Source organism: Pinus tabuliformis, chromosome 2_1 (genome assembly GCF_031772625.1).
Source record: "Pinus tabuliformis cultivar Carrire ecotype Pingquan chromosome 2_1, CPIR1, whole genome shotgun sequence".
NCBI lineage: Eukaryota > Viridiplantae > Streptophyta > Pinopsida > Pinales > Pinaceae > Pinus > Pinus tabuliformis.
Genome location: NC_142299.1, coordinates 582,857,041 through 582,867,365, shown reverse-complemented (window position 1 = coordinate 582,867,365; position 10,325 = coordinate 582,857,041).

The following is a 10,325-nucleotide window of genomic DNA, read 5'->3' as shown; positions in this document are numbered from 1 at the left end:
TGTCTAAAGGGGTTGGTATGGGAGACAAGGAGCAAACCACTCAAGACATGTAAGCATTTCTTGGTGGGCAAGGAGAAACAAGGAACGATGGTGATGATCAGACCAAGGGGGTTCCTCGAGAGACATGGTCTCGATAATGGCTTCATCAGAAGGAAATATTTCCTTTAAAGGATCCGAAGAAGCATCATCTCCAAGCCAAGGGGAATGAGCGTACGAGTCAAGACCTCTGCTCGAAGGAGCAGATTCAGGTGGTGGAGCTGATGCAGAAACAATTTCGACGTAGTTGAGCTCGGTAGGACTCAACGGCATCTCATCGCCCCAAGGTTCTACCTGATCAGTGGGGGGAAGAACCCACAGATCAGAGCGAACGAAAATCATATTGATAGGAGCGACGTTAGGAGGTGGGAGTGAAAAAACACGCATTAGGGCAGGATCTTTAAAAATTCCAGCTCCCACACTCTCATATGGGATGGAGGTATGCTCCACAAAGGGCACGTTGCTTTCGGAAGAGGAGGTGAAGAAGGACAGCTGGTCAACTGTGATGATCTTCCCCTGATGAGGGAAACAAATGACACGAAATAGAGATGAAGCCACGGCTTGCATGGCGTATGTCCAGCTACATCCTAGAAGGAGGTTGTAGGTAAGATTAGCATCAACAACTTCAACTTCTACTTCGACCGTCTTCCCTTCCAAAGTAATGGGCAAACGTTGGAGTATACCATAAGGGTGAGACTCTCTCCCATCAAAGGCTTCCAAGGTCGTAGGAGACTAGCTCAGAGTCGGAGAACCAATAGCCTTCCAACAGGCAACAGACATGATGCAAGTTGAAGCGCCTTCATCAATGACTATACGATGAATCGTTTTGGAATTGATGATGACCTGAATGAGGAAGGCAATTTGGTGAGGCAGTCTTGGTATATGGCTTTCCAGGTCAAAAGTAATCAGATCCGAGTCAGTCGGGTCTATGCCACCGATGGCCGATAGCAAGGACTTCCTCTGAGAGGGGCAACTCTGGAGTACTTCTAATGTGGACATAGCTAATGGAGCCTGGGCCAAGTCCTCAATGATGTTGTAGTGCTGGGCAGCACAAGCATTAGGGTTGTAAGAAGATTTCCGGATTACACCTTTAGGAGGGGATCAGACGGGTGTCTCAGTGCTAGGTCTCTCGATATGGAGCAGACTAGAACTAGATAGAGGAGCACTAGAGGGGACCTCAGGCTCTTTCCCGGTAGGTGACAGATAGTCTTTTGCCCGAGTACTGATGTGGACGGGAATCGTCCCAGCCATAAATACTTGAGAACCAAAGGGAGAAGAGGATTGGGCTATCCTTGCACAACTGAGGGTTGTCCTGATAGATCGGATGGCTGAGCGGATTGAACAGTTGGTTGACTTGATTGGATTTGAGGCTGACCGACCTATCCAGATGGTTGACCATATTGGATAATAGGTTGGCCTTGCTGAATGTAAGGTTGACCGACTTGCCCAAATGGGCAGCCTTGCTGGACACCAGGTTGGCCTTGTTGCATGTAAGGTTGTCCCGGATTACCAGAAGGTTGCGCGAAATAGGTAAAAGATGGACCACCAGAGGCCGAAGGTTTTCCCTGGAAGGGTTGTCCGTTTGGGCCTCCAGGTTGCCCTGGATAAGACTGCCGTAATACTACTGCCCATAAGAGGGTTGCATGTAAGACAGTTGGCCTTGATAAGGTGGTCCTTGAAGATGTGCAGGCGATACTTGGCCACCACCATAACCAGTGGTGGTCCAAGCAATGGAGAACGGGACCGTGACCTCAACCGAAGGCTGAGGTGGCAAAGGTCCATGGTGATAAAGATGAGCCCCTCTAGAATCATAATATTGAAATGGATTTTGAGGATCTGGATTCTGAAGAGCATGCAAATATTGATTGTATGCCCCCCTGCTGGAATAGAATCAGAAGAAGGTGGGGCACTTAGTGTAGGATCAACAACTCCGGGTACGAATGCCGATGGGCCACTATTTGCTGACCCTGAAGAAGGTCCGGTAGCAGCGATCACAACTGAGGATGCAGTAACGGCACCGACAACGGGGGTTGAAGAAGCCACACAGACAGTTGGAATAGTCGGGATGGAAGTGACAGACACATTGTGAATTTGAGGAATAAAGGACTCCGAGGTCGGAGTGATGGTGTGCGATCACATAGAACTCGTAAGGGGGGTCCTAGAAGACATAACATCCCTCAAAGCCTTATAGCGTAAAGGCAATGTAACACTAAGAGGGGTGATACGAAAAGGTGCAGTTTCCATTGAGGTGGGAATTTCACCACTCGTCGCAACGGATTCTTCACTTGTGACGGGGGATGTGTCCTCCATATCACAAGAAGACATTGGGACCGAAACATTTGGAGGAGTACCGGGAATATCTTCTTCGGAAGGCTCCCAAACAGGGTTCTAGTGAATATCGTAAGTCTCGTCCTCTGGAGCGCGAGAGTTAATCGATTGGATACTCGGAATAACAGGGAGAGTATCACTCACAATTGGTACCTCAGGAGCAACAGAAGAAGGAGACCCTTGGTCACTCGGAATGGGAGACGGGACTGGTGATTCTGCTAGGATGATGATTCAAAGATCCTAGGAAAACTAACGAGGAAGGACCCTACTCAAGCTAACGCAAACAAGATCTAACAGGGTAAATGTGAATTGTGGCCGAATAAATTTTAAGACACAAGAACAAAACTTGACCTTTTCATCTTTAAAGAGTTGAGAAAAGGACAAAAGATGACTCTAGTCGCCTTCAAATATTTAATGAGCCCGAAGTGACAAGTGCTCAGATGGACCTTTTCTTTTAAGGAGTTTGAAAACGAACGAAAGTGAATACTCTGGAGAACTAGGAAAAAGGTTTACCAGACAAATCCGTAAAACTGCATATACACCTTGGCAGTCATATGAAAACCAAGGACTTTCCATACGGCAGTAAATCTTCCTGAATGCTGTGTTCGGTGCGTTACGGCTTGTAAGGCGGCAGACACGGCTTGCTATGGATAAAGGATGATAACCTAGTGGGGTCTCCCAGCATATACTGGACGGTACATGGGAGCACAATTCCGTGCTAGACCATTATTGAGTCACAGAAGGAGGAATCACCCAACCTTGAGTGAAAACAAAAGTGACTAGCTTTAACGACGCCGGAGCACGTCTCTAGCCTAGACCTCTAAATGTGTGCATTATGTTCCAATGCGTTGTTAGATTTATTCAGTTCATTTTAGAGTTGATCTTGGATTATGTTTCAGTTTTCAGGCCTTGCCGTATGTATATAACAAAACCTAGGATGTAGCTAGAATGAATGAAATATCCTTTTTTTTTCATTGAACACCTACCTATGGGAGGGTAGAGAGGTCATTCCCAAACCAAGAAAACCAAGACAACAAAGCAGTCACTCAATGCAAACAGACATCAATTCCTAAAGTGCAAGGATACTACTAATGAGAGATTTAATCATTCGCTTTTCAATATGCAACTTGAAATGCAAATTCACTTTCACTTTCGTAGACTAAATGAATGAAATCTTTTTTATTTTGATGTCTCTTAAATCTAAAAGAAACCAATAAGCAATAAACAAATGTGGAAAAACGGTTGATCCAAACAATTGTAATCTATGTCCAAGTAGTGAAGAGAAATTGAATCAATGCCGAGATTGGTCCAATAAAAATCACTAAACAATCAACCAAAAGTAAGCAAAGGGGAAGGCTCAATCAAACCAATAGCAAGCTGCAAATGAATCTCTTAAGCAACCAAGCAACCAAGCGAAACTGATCCAAAAGACTTGAAACAATAAAACTAGGTCACAAAGCAAAAAACAAGATTCATTCAACAAAGCTCACGAGAGAGTGCCCCAACCTATCAACAATGAAAAACAAGTTATCAAACAAGTGATAACAACAAGGGACTAGCAAGACTAATGGATTTAGGAGGCAGAATTGAAAAAATCAATTCTACAGCAATCAGCACGGGTGATACACGAGCAACAAGTGCTGATGAAGAACACACCACACCAACAAAGCGATGCCAGTGCGGAAGTACACGACTTTTTCGTGATGGTCCAATTTACAGAACTGTCGCGACTGTTATGCATAATTACGTGATGAACAGGATACTACAAAAGGAGTGACGCGATGACAACGCGACTGTTAAATTAAAAGCCGCGATGATATTCAAAACAGTAACAGACGAACCAAAAACTCCCAAATCAAAGACAATCAATCCTTTAATCAAATAAGGGCATTTCCCAGATCAGGCCAGGAAACTCAGAAGACTAGTAACTAATCCCAAAACTTAAAAAGAGACCAAAACAAAAATCAAGACAAGAGAAAACAAGAAAAGAACAAAGACCAATGCTCCCCAGTGAAGTCGCCAATGTGTAATGCAGGAAATTGTTCCCTCTGCGGATAGAGGCAACCCCTCTAGCCCTAGAGTGGGTCTAGTCACAAACAAGGACATATCAACAATAGCTTTCCTTAAACAGTCATAGTTGGAGGCCTACCTCAACCGGTGATCGATGGAGTTCTGTTGCGCTGCTTTAGCTTCCGCTTCCTTCTCCTAATGAGTAATCAACCTAAAACAATGCAAAGGAAATACAACAAAGAACGTAACCAGAACAACAATGATCTATTTACTCACAAAGTCAAGAAGTCATGAGCTATCAAGTACATTACATACAAGACATCATTGATTGCATTAATAATGAAATAAGAGTAAGCTTACAACCAAAGTCTTGACGTCACAAGCCTTCTAAGAGGGATCCAGCCAGCATGTTCCTCAAGCATTCACTCTTTGAAGATGGATCTCCCAACATACAAGTCTCTCTCACTCGAGAGTTTTACACAATATTAAGGGCACTTCTCAACCTTCCTCAAGCTATCAACAAACCCACACTTTTCACACTCACACTAGCTATCTAGTAAACTCACAAACACTAACAGCACTATCAACAACCATTCCAAAAAACTAGCAGCACATAGCAAAGGTGAGAGTTTAAATAGGAGAAGCAGTCTCCATGAAAGGTGGGAAAATGAGCTTATCTCCAAGGAAGGTAGCACAAATGACGAAACAACCATGCTAGAGAAAGGAGCACGATACAAACTATGCCAATAACTAGGTCTGGAGTCATCTGGAAGGCCGACTGTTGGAACAAATTCGCCCAATCTGGATCATCGCAAGTACATAACTGATCTTCCACGCTGACATCGCTATTGAGTAATGTAGCTAGCCAAGTCATTGCTTAAGGTTACAAACGACCTCGTGCTGGCACATAAAATCGGACCATCACGGGAATCAAGTATACTTCCACGATGGCAGCGCTTCTGGGCTATTTTGGAGTGCACTTTAGCGTGTTTATTAAGCCAACAAACGCAATGAGGTAGAAACCTTTGGAAAAGTTGCTCATTTGGCAACATCAGAGAGCATTTGTCTAACATGAGCATGAATGATTCTGGACACATGACACAATAGGAAGACTGGGATGAAGACAGTGACAAATTACTGTGTAACACTGAGGTTGGTACTCTTTGCTTCTCTCTCATCTATCTCTCATAAAGGAAAACACAAGTGACTTTAGTTTGTTTGTTTCTAACATAGCTACTCGTCTTAGTGGGACTAGCAGCTCTGAATGGACACTAGTTTTCCCGATAACAAAATGGCGATTCTGCTGGGGATCGAATAGTTTGTTTGTTTTGTTACTATTTTTTTCTTTATAAACCACAAACGGAGCCTAAAGTTAAGCCAGCTAACTTTCGAACTACTTTTGCTATGCAACAGCAAAGTAGATCAATGCTGCTTCAGTTAATCTCCGGGTTGGTTTATGAAATAAACATCTAGCTTGCAAACATCCTAAGTCTCTAGAAATAACCTCATTAGATCAGCCCCTATACTTTGTGTTACTGACAATCATTAGCTCAACCTAAATCCCTGAACTTAGCTGCAAACTGTGAGTGAAAACCAAGCACAGTTTCATCCCTGGACCATCACACAGTCTTTTCTAGGAAATCTGGATGCATCGCACCTCCTGTGTGTTGCAGGTGAGATGCATCCCTATTTCCCTGTGTTACAAGTGCGATGATTGAAAGAGATTGTTTCTACCTCCAGATTTTGGTTTTTTCTTCATTGTCTTCAGCGTTATTCAGTAGTTTTGTTGTCTATGATTAGTATATCTCTATTGAAACCATCTTCCTTTGCATTATTTTCAGCCTCCATCAAAAGTAATTGTGAATGTTTTTTGTGTATTTCTCATCATTTACAGTTCTCCTTTGCAAATAGTAGCTTAATCGAACTTTCGTCTTTTGATTTGAAAGTGTTGCAAGTGTCGTTTTCAGTCAAGAAAAAGAGTGTCACAAAGCATTCCTCTTTTAGATAGTCACTTACACTTTTGCCATTATACTTGATTTGAATTAATAGTATTTCAAGTGTCCAAAGCAGTTTAAATTCAAAATCGCAAAGTGTCGTCTTGACCTTACTTTTGTTTTTTTGAAAAGAAAATTGTTAGTATTTTCGATTTGAAAGAAGATAATTCAGATCTATACTTAGTTTTCTCTTTTGTCATTCTCACATTAAGGAAACTGGAAAAACAATACATGCATGTGCATTTGCATTAAGACTGCATGCTGAAGTTGAATTAGGAAAAGTGCATCTAGTGTGTGCTCTCTGCTCTATGTTGAAAGAATTTCATTTCTCTTTCCTTAGTAGCTAGTATTTTCATTGCAAAAAGAAAATAAATGACTATTTATCATCTTAGATTGCATATTTAGGAATTGGATATCTACATCACGCGGTGAACCTTAAAGGCAAACTTCTTAAGAAAGATCAACTGTAAAATAAACTTCAATGAACATAAAAATGCTTTGGAACCTAACGCACAACATTTATAAGTCTAGGCTAGAGACGTATTCTGGCGTCGTAAAGCTTGGTAACTATCACTTTCATCATACGTTGGGTGATTCCTCCTCTTTGAGACGACAAGTGCCAGTATGGACTTTTTCTCCCACGTACTGTCGAGTATATATTGGGGGACCACAATAGGCTACATCTTTTATCCTTAGGAAGCCGTGTCTGTCGTCCTATCTATCACAATGCACTGAACACAGCATTCGGGAAGATTGACTGTCGTACTGTAAAAATTATTCTATAGTTTTACGACTGGTTTGGTAATCCCTTTATCTAGATTTCCAGAGTAGTCATTTTCATTCCTTTTCAGACTCCTTAAAAGAAAAGGTCCATCTGAGCACTTGTCATTTCAGGCTCATTAAAAATCAAAGGCGACTAGAGTCATCTTTAGCTTTTTCTCGACTCTTAAAAATTGAAAAAGCAAGTTGTGTCAAAGCATCATAAAATTTATTTTAATTGGAATAACGTCACTATTCCCTTGTTGGTCTTTAGGTTGAGAAATGGAGTCTACCAATCAAGGATTTCCCCTTGGGGGAAATCCTAGTCCCTTCTCCTCTTGGTGGGATGTTGGTGCTCCACACGTGGCCACATTGTCCCTTCCAAGGCTCACAATTGGCCTGCCGATATGGCTTTTCTCGACCTCTGTCATTCAAAACACCGCAATTCCTCAGCAATCTAATCAGCAACCAGATGAAGTTGCTCCCCAACCTTCTACTTCGTTTGTTTCTCCCTCTCCTTCTTCCTTTTCTCTTGGTGAAGCTAGTAGCACTAAAAGCCAAGTAACTAAGAAGAAGAAGAAAGGGAAGGAGAAGAAGAAGAAGAATCCAACAACAAAAGGGGGAAACTGTGCATAATCTGGCGAAAATCCACACACTGCACCTTCCAAACCTAGGTATCCATGTGTCATTTGCAAGGGAGACCACTATCATCGAGATTGTCCATACATCCCATGGATCTTGAGGGACTGGTCTCCCCACTTGCACAATCTGGTGTCTTCAACCGCTGACGATCATGTTGAGAGCACACCATCAACTAGTGAAAATGAAGTCAATGGAAAAAAAGGAAGATCCAAATTTCCCTGTAGACTGTGTGAAGGCGATCATGCCCTCCACCGTTGTCCTTCCTAGACGAAGCTAAAAGAGTCTTGGATAATCGTCTTGTGTCACCGCAATGACTTCCTCCTGGATACAAGAAACTCTTGCCGAGTCCATCACTAGTTGAAAATCCGACTGACACACTGTTGTTGTCGGTTGAAGCACCTACCATTGAAGATAAACCCTCTGAGTCCACACCGGACCAAAGTCAACAGGTTGAGATGGCAGTCGACCCAATCTTGTCTTCAAAGAGTCCACCTTCAGATGATACTGTCACTAAGCAGAATGAGAACGACGCCATTCAAATTCTCTTCGTAAACACAGACTCTGATGAACATGGGGGAAATCTACCCATTCCTTTACCACAGGAAGGAAGTTCGTTAGAGATTTGTCCGGCTGTTTATTCGGTCCCACCTCCAAGCAACCTAGTCATTTCCTTCGATTGGAATCTACTAGGTAGACCCTGCCTACCATCTAATGTACCATTCTGAATCATAGTACAAGCTTACAGAATGATCATGGTTGGTACTATTATAGATGAAGGGGTTTTTGTAAGTTTCCTTTCCTCAACTACTTGGAAAGAGCTTGGTTCGCCATCGCTTCTACTTGAGATTCGAAATATGACAGGCTTCAACAAAGGAACCAGTCGACCGTTAGGGATCCTTCCAAATTTTCCTATAAATTTGAGAAGGAAAATAGTTCATCTAAACGTGATGGTAGTCCAAGGACCTCTAGATTACAATCTACTCCTTGGGTGTGACTACATTTATATCATGGGAGCTATTGTTTCCTCACTCTTTCAAGTGATGTGTTTTCCACATGAAGATAGAGTGGTCTACCTTGTAGACCAGCTTTCGTTCCCTAGTTCCAACACAGCAATTAGTCAAATGCCATCCCTAACTAGTATTTTTGCACAAGGAATGTCTAATCAATCTCCAGTCTGTCCACCTGATGATCGCGAGTGATTCGGTGATTGTGACTGAAACCCAGGAGGTATGCGCCCTGGTCTGTTTCGACGGGAAAACCCTAGATATAAGGTAGGTTTCTGCGTAGGAATATGACTAGTTTGATATCCCTGTCCATTTAGGAAAATGGATTCGGACTGGAAAAGGATTCCCTCATCAAACCTTATGTGAGTGGAAGCTCCCACCATTCACCTTTGTCTATTTCGATGGACATCACCAAGGAAGCGTTTTGTCTGCAACGCGGATGGAACAATCTTGTTAATGCGAGAACTTCCATATGGTAACCTGGAAACTCTACTTTATACCTGGGGGCATGAAAACATTTTTGCATGCAAGTGAAAAGTGACCATTTATTTTCTTAGTTTGTAGACTCTTAACCCTTTAAACTCGTAGGTTGGTCATTCCTATCTTGCATAACGAAAGGCTCCATGAGCAAAGTTGCACATGGGGCAAGCTCCCTAAAAAATGAACCTACTGATGAGACATCATTATTATATGATTGGCACGAGCAGTTTTACGCAAAGTTCAAGCTTGTTAAAAAATAAACCTCTCCATGAGAAGTTTTACGCGAAGTTCAAGCTCGTTAAAAGATAAACCTAGCAATGAGCAAGTGTTCCCATAGAGTTTAAGCTCATTAAAAAAATGAACCCCACCTTCGGTAAATAACAAATGCAATCGCGTAATTATCAGCTTTTGAACCTTGGTCGTGTTCTTACCATCACCTCCGCTCTTTTTTAGCCGATCATACACTTCCATTTGATTGTTTACCCTTTTGAGGAACAACTGCAACAAGTGATTCTATTAGCCACCTTCTTTACACTACCATGATTGAAAAGTTCCAAACCTTACCTAGAACCAGTTGCTATGCAGAAACATCACTCGTTCCTCAAAAAACGAGTCTCCTTTAAGCTCTTTTCATCTGACTCATAAAATATGAAAATATTTCCGAGAAATTGGCCTCTCCATCTTGTTAAAGCAATCGGAAGTGTCATCCCTCCTCTAGATTTTAATCTTTTTGGACCTAAGGGATTATTACACAAAAAGATCGAGCGCTTGTCTTGTTCGGCTCATTAAAACTATCGAAAATTCATCCCTTTCATATTATTTTACACTTTTCCGGACTTAAGGGATTACATTATGAAAAAGGACCACTAGAGTTGCCTTTACATCTCTTTTTAGACTCTCTAAAATTGAAAAGGACCGAGTTATCTTTGTCATTAAACTCGTTAAAACAATAGCGACAAACTTGTCCATGCAGACAAGAGTAAGTTTCACTGTCGCCAGGCTCGTTAAAACATAGTGACAGGTTTGCCTGAAGGGAAAATTATAGAACAAGCATATGTTATCCTCCTCAAGC